This window comes from Heliconius melpomene, chromosome 10, assembly GCF_056956725.1.
Source record: "Heliconius melpomene rosina isolate 202511_hmr_F chromosome 10, ASM5695672v1, whole genome shotgun sequence".
NCBI lineage: Eukaryota > Metazoa > Arthropoda > Insecta > Lepidoptera > Nymphalidae > Heliconius > Heliconius melpomene.
Genome location: NC_140398.1, coordinates 14,652,874 through 14,665,593, shown reverse-complemented (window position 1 = coordinate 14,665,593; position 12,720 = coordinate 14,652,874). Strand labels below are relative to the sequence as shown.

The window sequence follows — 12,720 nt, the reverse complement described above, 5'->3', positions numbered from 1 at the left end:
TATATTAAAAATCAGTCAAGCTGAAATAACGTAACGGCAACTTCGATGAAGTTCTCAAACTTTTAATTACTGTCAATAATTGGACTTTGATCGGAAAATTTTATTATAATGTTGAAACATTGCGACAATCTTACAATATAACCTTTATACGTATATTTAATATTTCGCATGATTTTAAGACGAATAAATACACAGTGACATTGCTGAGCGCACCGGTGATGTAGGTTGCAGCACAGGTATAAAACACGGCACAGATAACGCACAGCTGTCTCCTTCTTTAATATGAGATAAAAGCGTTTGTGCGAGCGAGACAGCAGACCGAGGTACGCGTCATTGAGCAAACAAGGCTTAGCCTTCCGAGTCTGAGTAACACTCGACGTCGACGGGCTGGAAGCAGACAGCAGTGCCGAGCCGGCGCCATTACGCCCGACGTATCCGTACGAACGTGACTGTGACCGCTTGTTTTCCCTTCATCGATCGCGCTAGAACATCACTACTGCGCAGTGTAAGAAGGTAAGGAAGTTCATTTTATAAATTGTTTCGGAAGCAGTGCGTCCAGTTTCGCGGAGTGAGTGAACATTATAATTGTAGTGTCCGAAGCTTTCACATTTATTTATGCAAAGAATTTAAGCGAAGGCGGTGTGCAAGTCGGAGGCGCGGCGAGAGGTGCTGTCACCGCCTGCGCACCCTCTACGCTAGTTTTAGTGACTTTTAGTAATTTACGTGTTATTTTAGTTCTGTACAGTGTTTACATGATTGTGCCTTTATTGTGTCGCGGTTATTGTGTATAACAACAAAGATATATGCGTTACGGCTCGTCGCTCGCTCAGATCCTTTGTGCGCTGTTCGAAACATTTGGATTCCTTGCGTCGGCGCACATTATTGTCATCTTAGGTAATCCTCGTCGAGGTTGAGTGCCTTATCTCGCTCTAGCAATCAACTAATAATATATACTTACTTATACTTGCTTTATAATTTTGTCGATTTACGTCCATGCTTTAGGTTTACAAATACAATTTTGATCCACAAGACTACTTTTGAGTATTGCAGTGCAGATAAGCTTAAACTGAAGCAATTAGCCTTAATTGATACCAATTGCCTAGCATATTGGTGGGTATCTGGTCTATAAAATTTTAATGTGCAACAGCCGTTTGATATACCTATGTATATTAAGAAATACAGTTATTTACATAATCACTATTCGTTTTATTATTCATAAAGCGATTTAAGCATTAATATATTATTTACTATTTTACTAGGTATGTGTTTACCAAATATTGTTTCTAGGCAACGTATATAATTGCTTTTGAATAACAACTTTTCTTTATATAATATTTATTTAGATATTTCTAATTTGCACTTCGGCATGATTTGTGATACAACGATTCACACCTTAGAATAATAAATATATCACCGTTTTTATCTAATCATTGTCATTCACTTTACAAGAGTGGTATCTACTTACATACTCATACATACATAAATACATACAAACCCATACGTATGGGTTTGTATGTATGGGCAGCTTTGTATGTACGTACATACAAAGCTGTCCGTCGTGTAAACAATAAAAAATATTTTTATTGCTACTTACAATGACTTGGCTTTAATTAAAAAAAATAATATTTCTTGTATTCTAGAAATAAATTAATCATTTAACTTTATATTAAGTAAAAAATTGTTAAGAACATTTTCGAGACCTGATGTCAGAATTTATGCTCTTACGTCAGTCTCTACTGAAAATCTCAACCTTCATCTGGTTACACGTGACAAACCGTTGTTAATTTTTTCACACTTAAATGGCCAGTTTGACGAAAACCTAAGTGGATGCTTAATAGTCTCATAATACTCTACAGAATATAGTAGACTTCCTTTAGAATTTTCAGTATTTGTAGTTTCGAGACATACCCAAATTTAAATTTTTGGTATTTAGATTTAAAACAAATTACCTCATCGCTCTTAAATGTTACAACTGTTAAACTTCAATTCAGTTTTAATTAATTCATAGGATTGATTCCAATTTTGTCTGCCACATATTTACTGAATGACCTCTATATCGACATTCAACTCTCCGGCACAAATGCTATACTGAATTGATCCTATTCATCATTGAATTCTATTCTTTTCGCTCGCACATAAATGTTTATTGTTTTACCATTTCCTGTAATGGAGGCAGTCCATTTATCCACTTTAAAAGGGAAAGGGAGGCAATTTTTTGTCAAAAATTAAGATAAAAAATAAGTTATACGAAACAAGAAGTTACCAGAATCTATGAATGAGTCAAGTTTTTATTTTACTACGAGGAAACTGATCCATGAAATATACGTAACGAACTTCCCGACGGTCAATTGTTATAATTAACCTCCTTAAATTGTCGTCAACTGAAAGGAAGGTGACTTTCCGTAGTATTGTCAATGGACAACCAATTTACAATTGAAACGGTCTAATGAACTAATGCAAAAACTACTATTAATTCCGCATTAGTATTCTCTTGTTTTATCTATTTTTACTTTTTATTATAGCAAGCTATAATATTTTTCTTTTCTGATAGTAAAACAAAATCTACACTTATCTTGCTACGAGTATATCTGTACAGATCTAAAACTGAATGTGTAATCTTGCACGTATAAGGCAGACGTTGTTACAAAGGAAGTCGGCTTCTCTTTAACAGATGAGATGCTAGGAATAATGGTTCTGTGTGGAGCTAGTTTACATTGTATACGTATAGCGACTCGTTCTCATTAACATTTATTATTTAAACCTACATAGCATATATATATTTTCTTTACTTTTATATTTGCTCTTCAATACTTGTATCTATATTTAGTTTTTATATTAAACCTATAATATTTTTTCCTGTTTTATAATTGCGTTATCTTTTTACGCTATAATATTTCTTTATGATATCTTACGTATTTAAATGTCAATTGATTCTAATAAAATATCGAGATGAGGAGAGTCGGCCATAGTAATTATTGCAAGAAACATACACCCATGCCATCTTAGTTAAGGGAACAGCTTCGGTTCTTAGAATCTGCAGAACATTCCTGGCATTCCACTAACTACATGCACGCCGGTGCCTTTATTGAGCCGTTTCAAATAGTTTTGTTTGCGTTTTAAGGAAGTCATCTGATGATATCTGATGGCTTACGGTTTCCGTTTGGGATTTTGTAAACACGAGATCGCATTTCGAAGCGTCAGTTGCTATTGTTAATTACCTGTAATACTCGATGTGGGTATTAAGCATTCTACGTACGTGATACGGGTGGTAATTTTTATTTTAATTTTTAACTATTATTAATTCCATTATAATTTTTAAAATTTGACAAGTTGTTATTAAATTCTATGAATTACATTTAATTCTTAATATTTTTAGTTCAGATATTAAAATAAAAAAAAGCATAATAAAAGCAGATGAATCCTAGTGTTGAGACACTCCGTTCGCCATATTTGGCGGACGCTGCGCTTAAGCGGCGTCAAATAATAGATTTATTAATGAATATAATTATAATTTTTGTTATAAATATCTGCAACCTAGTTGAACCTATAGGCCACAAGGAAATTTATTCTTAAGGGTGACGCTACACGGATGTAATGACTTAACAGCCATGAATAATTTTGCGAATTTCTCCGTCAGACAAAAGAAAGCTAGTTGTGTCAAGTTGCAACAGCAGGATGCATAAGTGAAGAGAGTTTGAGAGAGCCAATTTGCACACTGTATATGGGTCATCTGTGGCAAATAAACAAAGTAAAAATTAAAATATTTATGGAAAATCAACATAAAATACGTCTACGTCATTCACACAATTTCGTTATTTATAATCTGTTTAGGTTTACGTACATTTCTGGGAATTCAATTTTGTAAATATAAACATTTTTGCTTTGCTTTTACTATTAAAGTACTTTGAACTGTTTATATTATTGAAATATTTTATGACTAACTAAATAATAAATAGATCGACTCAAATAAGTAACTGAATAAAGAGTTAAGTGAAAATAAAACCAGTCCGATATCGAATCAAACGAGTCCAACAGACCGGCGGTGACCGGCGGTGACTCATCGACAATTCGGCATAAAGAGAAAACATCTATTTTCCACTGTTTTATATAAGTTTGCTTTAAAAATCATTCAAAATTTAAGTTTGATAACTTGTTTCACACCTACTTTGCTTATTTTATTACCACTTAGATATTCTATAAGATAAAATATTAACTATGTCTTGCCCCATATTTCTAAATATTGTACAAAATATTTCAAACGCATATTTGTTAGTAGTTTTGTATAACCACCATCATATCTTTGACCAGTAATGTACTTATTCTTAAGTGTCACAAGTACCAAAAATAATATTTGAATACACTATCATATATTACCTGCATTTTGTATCATTCCACGATTTTTAATGCTCATACATTTTAGAATGGTATCTTAAATATGGCCTTCGCAACGAGACTATAAAATTATCTTATAAAATTAACAGTTTACTTTAGTAAGGCATGTTTTATATTCAACACAATGACTTAACAAAACTACTTATTTAGAAGTTTTTAACTGGGCTCATTTATTAATTATGTTATCGGGCCATTTTTCTGATAACCTCAATCGATTGTTATTATATAGAAAATAATAAACACAAGTCGACAACCTTTTTATTAAACCAGAAACAATACAGGCGCAGCTGTGTAAGCTAAGCACGTTAAGGATTTAAACATCCATTCTAATTTTGTAGTAGCTTCAAATGTAATAACATATTTTACTGCAAAATAAATTTCATCTTTCACAGAGGCCAGGTTCAAATCTTATCTAGAATATATTTTAATTTAAAATTTTAGTATAAAAATTATATTTTTGATATTTGGTTTTTGTGAACATTTTATTTTTATATATTAAAATTATTTATTTTAATAAATATATAATATAAAAAGTACATGTATTAAAAATTTAAAACGTAGTTAAAATTACAAAATTAATACTAAAGACTGGTTAGGTTATATTATAACACAGTTTTCAATAGATTAGCTCCTTATCGCTTAGGAATGTTATAAGCAAAGTAAAACGTACCAGAAAAACATTATAATTTCGTTGTTAGTCACTCGTAAACTATATGATAAGATTGGGACCTGCATACAAGCCAACAACCCCTGAAATTTTTTTAAAAATACTATTATCGTCGTGACATAACTCATTACAGCTTAATAGGTACGCTTCTTACTGCAACCTCAAATTCCACTTAAGCGAATATTTATATTTGTAATATTAATGATTCCTTATTTATGTAGACAAAATGTGGCTTCAAAAATCTACTTCACGCACACGGTAGTGTAGGCAGGGGGAGCCTAGTGCTAAGACACTCCGTCCCCCCATTTTCTATTTTAAAAAGTAACCTCCTATTAATAGCGAGGAAACATCGGATAACTAAAGCAAGTATAAAATTTTGCAGTAATTACTATTTAAATGAGTATGGATGTGAGTTCCGCCACTCAGCACTCAGTACGTCAAAAAATCCGACGAAAAGTAGAGAACGGAGTGTCTTAACACTAGTTTCCCTGCCTACCCTGCTACGTGCGGGATACAGCGTGAAGCTGACAAAAAATGGGCTTTATTACTTAAACAATCACTTATAACATATCGACCATCATTCAGCTAGGTATAAAATAAATCTATAAATACAAAATGATGCTCATGCAATATAAATGCAGCCATACTAGTTTAAACGTGAATTAAACGTTTAGTCTCACATTTATTGAATCAGACTTAGTTGACGTAACTATTACATTATGGCCGTGGAAAAACAAAACAGAACTTACAGCTATTATTATTTGTTAATTATGTGATTTTAGGTTTTATTTATAAAATACTTGTAAATGTTTTTTAAATTTTTCTAACAATAAGCGTACGTTTGTAAACCGACGGTTGTGGGTTCGATCCCCACTCGAGCAAGTGAAATATTTCATTCATAGTATAATTCTTTTGTGGTTTGATAAAAGCTGAACTAAACCCACTAGTGCCTCCCACCATCACACAAGAAATGCATATATGCATGTACGGTAGTTTCCAGCACAAAATTTTCAATAGTAATCAATTTTAGTTCTAATTTAGTGAGGTGGTAGCTGGTAGATTCAGGCACGCGATGCACATTTCATCGTCAAAATCAGGCGATGTCTGCATCAGTGAACCGCATTAGATGACTTTAAAGAATCTTAGTCATAGAGCCAGCTCTTTCGATTTTTCCTCAAAATATATCTTTATGTATGTTTTTACTTTCACAGTTTTTCTTTATATAGAAAAGTAGGCATAGAGAACTTTAAGGTAATTCTGTACTTCAATATTATTTTTTAAAAAATCAGTTATTATTTTTGTAAGATAACTTTTAGCCATGTCTCCTGAAATATAGCTAGTCTACAACATAAATTTAAAGCAAATATATAGCGTTTTAGATTTACCACCTCACATTTCAAGGTAACAAATACAGTACTTATATGATTTAGAATTGCAAAGTTGTCATTGTTATGTGCTGTTTATATCCTAGCTTTATATCTTAGCTTACCTAGTTTACATGAAAAATAGGTTGCTAGGTTAATTCATAGGTATAATCTTTTTAGAATTTGTTTATGTATGCGAAATTCACAACAAGACGGTAAAAATTCTTCTTCTAACAACTTCTTAAATGCTATATTAACATTTTTTATCTCATTTACGACAATACAAAAAATAATAAGTATGAATGAGACAGAATCCATATTCAAGCCCAAACTCCACACTATGATTAGGACACCGCACCACTCGTTGTACCTCTTGTAGTATAAAGCGACCAATTTAAGAAGATCTCACAAAATACAATTTTCAATACAAAATAAAGTTCATTTAGTAGTTTTGGTAAACACATATGAATGTGGGCGTGTTTTTATTTCTGTACGCGTCGGCGGCAATAAGTAATAAGGTAAACATTTTGTATCTAATGGAGGCCGTTTGTCCAGTTCTATAGTGAGTGAGGTTTGACCACAAATCGAATAAATGAAATAAACATTAATTTTGATTTATTTTCCGTTTAAGTAAACATTGGTAATTTCTCAAAATATATTTTTGTTATAATAAAAAACGTGATAATAGTTTTTTTTAAAATTGCATTTACGACAACCTTTGGTTTTTTGGTTTTTTCTTTGGACAACCAAACCCCACTGGTTGTAATATTTACTACTTTGATTTCCTCGCTCTGCTACTGAGACAAACAACGGCGTTGAATTCCGCCACCCAACAGGCAATACCTTCAGAGTTCCGCGGAAAGTGGGTAACGGGGTAACCTGCTCTCTACAGGATATATTGTGAAGTTAAAAAAAAACTTTATACAAAACCTTTACATTTATAGAACTTTGCTAAATGCAACTAATATATTATTGTAGCATATATAATGTATTTTACTGACTTTTAAAAGGATTGCAACATTAATATCTTTAAATACAGTGAAAATCGATTTGCATGAGAGGAACGTTTAGAAATCGCTTATTTATATGTTTTGTATTCGAACAAAGCCAGCTTTCGCAGCATTTCTTAAACAATGAACTTTGTTGATAAGTTACAAGCAAAATACTTAAGATAAGAAAAATAACAGTAAATTCGTAGCCAGACCGGCCAGAAAGTTCGTTCAGACCAACGGTACCTTATTTACCACGGTAGTTGTAGGGTTTACACTCATTTGGAGAAATTTAACTTAGCATTTCTTAACTAATACTAAAGGGTATATTTTGGAAGCCAATTCAGTCTATATAACATATATTTTTATTTTTTTTTAGCTTTACACTGTATTTTGCGCATAGCAGGGTACGCAAAGGAACCTGGAAACGTAGAGTTAAAAAATTCCGTTCCCATTGAGACACTATTATTCCCCAATTACCGCTTTTTTCTGGATATTGCATATTGAGTGGCGTAACTCAACGCCAAACTTTAAATCATTAATGTCTATTTATTTGAAATATCTTTTAAATTGAGGTTAACTTCAGAATTGTACTATAATATATAGTTAATATGTCATTATTATACGTCTTGTTTAGCGTAGCTTTTATAACTCGCATGCTAAACACAACGTCGTTATTTTAAGCGAACCTTGATTTGACTCTACTTAATGTAACTAATAATTGTAGGTTTTAAAATTCAATATTCATGAAATTCTAATATGTTTAAAAACCATACAATTATAATGATTATCTATGTACTTTTCTCCTACTTCCCTCTACTTTCTCTGCTATGCATGAAAAAAACAGATATATTTATAATTACACAGCAAAATAATAAAATTCTTAATAGTTTTTCGCTGTGAACATATTGCTAATATAGTTGGCCACAAGAAGGCATCCATAAACTTATTTTAGTCGATGACGTCTTTTTGACGTCGAGTCGCGAGCTGTCAATACTGGCAGTATTGTATTAACTAAGCCTTCTAGTATTTTAAAGTAAAAAGGCCTGTATAAAATATAATTTCACTTATTTTAGATGTTTGAGGCCCTCGTGACGTAGAGGCACATGGAAGTGACTGTAAGGCGACGGTTATGAGTTCGACCCCCACTCGTGGCATTACATATGGGGGTATTATATACTAATATTTTCATTTCTTCTCTCTGGCATCAAGGCAAAAACTCGGCGGCGGCGTTCAGTTCCACCATTCAACCCGCAATAACACTAGGTTCCCTCTGTCTAGACTGCTATTTTCGGTATACAGCATGAAGATGATAAAAATAAGAAAATGTTTCCTACATTTGAATAAATGGACAAAATTCTGTAAGCAGTATATATTATTATGATTATATCTTGCATTGAAAAGACACTTCTAAGGTCAACGCGCTGTCATCGCCATTAGTTTTTTGTAACAATTTACTTCATATTAATTTATTTATAAGTCGAAGTAATGGCAGCATTGCTAGTTAGCTAGCTAGACTTTAAATAGTCTTAATATAACTATGAAGGTAGTCTGGATCAATACTTTAAACAAAATTGTATCTTAGAAAAGTTTTGGTTAAAAAAATATTACAATGCCTAAGAACAGCATGACGCTGTACCCTGCATACAGCAGAGTAGGCAGAGGGAACTTAGTGTTAAGACACTACGTTCCCTATTTTCGTTAAATTCTGGAGGAATTGCGTACTTTGTGACGGATCTCAACGCCGCCTTACCTTAGCACCAGAGTAAAGACATGAAAATATGAAATAATTCATTTCATCGAGTAGGAATCGAACCCATAACGTTTACATTAACACACCTCTACCCCTGCGGTTCGACTGGCCTCTTATCCATGCATAATGCATAACTAGTTGGATAGTGTGAAGGATGCCGATTAGACACCATGACGTGAACGCGTAGTGTTTAGACTTCGCCGTATGAGGTCGACTTGGTGGGTGGCGCTGCACGGTTAGACCAGTTGTTTTTAAATCTGTTTTTTTTTTTATATATATATTATTAAATACATATATTATATGATCATCTTTTTATATTATGTATAATTTCTCAACTTTGAGATTAGGGTTTTTATTCAAAACATATGGAAAAAAAATATATAAATTCATTAGACTTTTTTTGTTTTGAACGTAGCGTTAAGGAAACACTTGATATTTGAGTTGTGGCAATAAGAAAATATGTAGAGAATAATAGAATGAATTAAAAAACATTTAAAACAATAAAAAAATATATTGAAAGGTTTAGGTAGTATTCTTTATTGTCCTGTTAGCGAAGTACTTACTGTAACGGTAATTTAAAACGACCTAAGAAAAAATGTCATTTAAACCAACGACGCCGGCCTTCAGTTATATTAAAAACACGCAATAAGAGATTTTCTCACATTGTAATAAGAACCATTATCAAAAGTTTTAAAAGAAATAACAACATCAAGGAAACAAAGGGAATCTTCGAGGTGAAGTGAATATTAATTGTTTTACAAATATTTCCTAAGTGTTGCTATGGTAAAATAAGTAGATTCTTGAAATATTTTTTGCTGAGAGGTTCTATAGCATTATTAATTCTTAATAATTTAATTTTGTTCTCCAGAGAGAACTTAAACTTAAACTGGAATGAACTTCAGTTAAAACGATGCGCGATTGTTTTACTAAAATGGCACAGACTGAAAGCCTGAGATTGAAGCTGAATGAGGTCCTTAAAACAGGATGGAGCCGTCATTCTGTCAAGTGGAACTTATTACAATATGACGCACTAAACGTATATGGCAAGACCTCCGAGTATGGATCCAATGATTTAGTATATATGAGTACATAGATAGCTATATCAACTTATATAGCGTTTAGTTCAGGATCGAAAACAATCTTCATTGAAGTGTTTCTGGTATTAGTTATAGAACTTCTTGATATCATTGATAATAAACGAGATTATTGCAAGGACACAAATTAATTTATTTCGAGCGTCAATTCGACGGCGTTAAGTGTAAATCAAAGAAGACGCCAGAGCAGCCTCGAAGGCGAATCGTAAATCTTTGGCAGTACATGTATTGAATAGGGAACTATACTAATTTATTCAGTAAGAACAACATATTAGTAAAGGTTATAAGAAACCAAATTTGCATCTATCATTTGCAATTCAAATACCTACATAAATAAATGTACCTACGTCCAAAGCCTGCAATAATTTATTGAAAATTGATATGGATGGAGTATATTCTATAACTAAAATAGGAAACGTAAATTAAATACCATAGAAAAATATTAATTTTTAAATTTAATTACAGTGGACGCTGAGTTTTTATTAGAATTATTTTTTTTAACATTATAATATATAATATAATAATTCCTTTAATACATTGTATTACAGTGTCCTTTAATTTGTTTTTATTGCACTCTTACATACACTTGTTATTTATTTATCGTATATACTATCTTGTCATACTCGATATGTTAATCTTTATTAAGTATAAAAAGGTAACAATAGAATTATTTAAAGAAAAAAAATAGGTTAAATACTAGTTTATATGCGTTTCATTATAGTGTCCACAATTGTAACACTATATTGGCTTTTGTATGAGTTAAATTAATGATGTTCTAAATTCTTTCTAGAAAAGTTTTATTTCTATTTATAGTATTAATCTTCCATAGACTTAAATAACGACCTCCTAGTTTCTTTAAAACATCATTATATACGATTTTTTTACCTAGCCTTAACGACACGGTACACAAATCTCAATCGACCCGTCTCGTAAAGTTTAATTTAACATTTGCCAAACAGTTAACCTATTTGAATTGGGTCAATGTCCCGTTCGCCTTTGAAAAAGACCTATGGCTGCCAGCCTGCCATACAGTTGATAGAGTACAAAGAGCTTCATGCCCCGCGATTTATGGTGTCGCGCCATTTATAGCCATAATGAAACGTTGCGGGTTAACGTAAATGGCGAAATTGGCGGAAGTATATGCGTCTAAATTTAACTACGAAACAAGGGAACTTTATGGCAACCTTTTTTTTTAGCTGCACGCTACATATAGCAAGGTAGAGAGGGAATTTGTCCCGAATTCTGGAATTGCGTATTGACAGGCGGGACTCAAAGCTACGCTTCAACTGAACACCATAGCGAAAGAAGAATATATTAAATATTTAATTTCCTCGAATGGGAATCGAATCTACACCTGTCGCGTTTACAGTCATACGCTTGTCTTGTTACAGCCCCTACACCACGGTTGGCCTTATGACAACATATTTTTATAAATGTCGTTATGTCCTTATGACGATAATAAGTCCTTATGATAATTGTATAGCAGGAAAATATGAAACGTCGATTACCTATGACGTAACGATATGGTGGCTTGCGAGATGGAAATCAGTTTCAATAGGTTTTTTACCTTGTCCTTTATCAATAAGAACGCTCGACGTAAAATTACCGTTCCGTTTCGGAAATACCCCACTGTTACGTGATATTTCCTATAATTTAATCAGATCTTTCTAATTTGTGTTATTAAACAAAATCAACGAATCAATGCCACTAATTTTAACCAATTTTTTAACCGACTTCCCTATTTATCTAATTCTGAAATCCTTAAATAGGTATTGTGTATTATTGGATCAAAAACAGGCAAATATACAGCAATATTATGGTCAACTTCCTTTATGGCTTACGATTATTGCTTCCAAATGAAATTTATTTCAATACACTCGTATAGCTTACATTGCCAATATTAGAATTAAGGAAATTAGCTACACATATACGAGCATATATATAAAACATAGATACTGTTTTATTAAATCATGTATAAGTAATGTTTGCTACTTCTTATACAAATATTAAAATTATTCCTCTAGGCAGGAGGCATTAATTGTTTTTTTTTTATAAATTAGGCAGCAATAATTAATCAATTAAATTAAAAATAATATTCAGATCTCACATTTAAATATTGATTTCAAGCGTGTTATAAGCAGAATCTTAATCACTACGAGAATAGCCAACTACGCATAATAAGCGAAATCGAATACGTTCGGCATTCGACATGTTTAAATATCTAGCTATGAATTGCAAAATGAACTGCGAGCGAAATGTAAAACATCGCCATTTTTCCTGTTGGTACTAGGAAAAATATACTAAATATATAGTGTAGATACACTTACTTTCATACATTTTCAGGCGTTATTCGAGGCAAGGGTACATGTCTAATTGTAACTCTCATTCTCATATCTCCGATTTTAGATATAGAATTTTAGATATAGAATTTTAGACGTAGAATTTTGGCGGCTCCATTGTT

The 12,720-nt window shown here is 32.2% G+C and overlaps 1 protein-coding gene across 2 annotated transcripts in view; it reads left to right on the top strand.

Annotated features, from left to right (window-relative positions):
• Positions 1 to 355: 355 nt before the first annotated feature.
• The window catches only part of Gp150 (leucine-rich repeat domain-containing glycoprotein 150), a 25,771-nt gene continuing 13,406 nt past the window's right edge, over positions 356 to 12,720 (top strand). The window contains exon 1 of one of the 2 annotated variants that reach the window (XM_085190757.1): positions 356 to 513. The gene's annotated coding sequence lies outside the window, so the exon portion shown is untranslated. The other variant, XM_085190758.1, reaches the window with a different exon arrangement.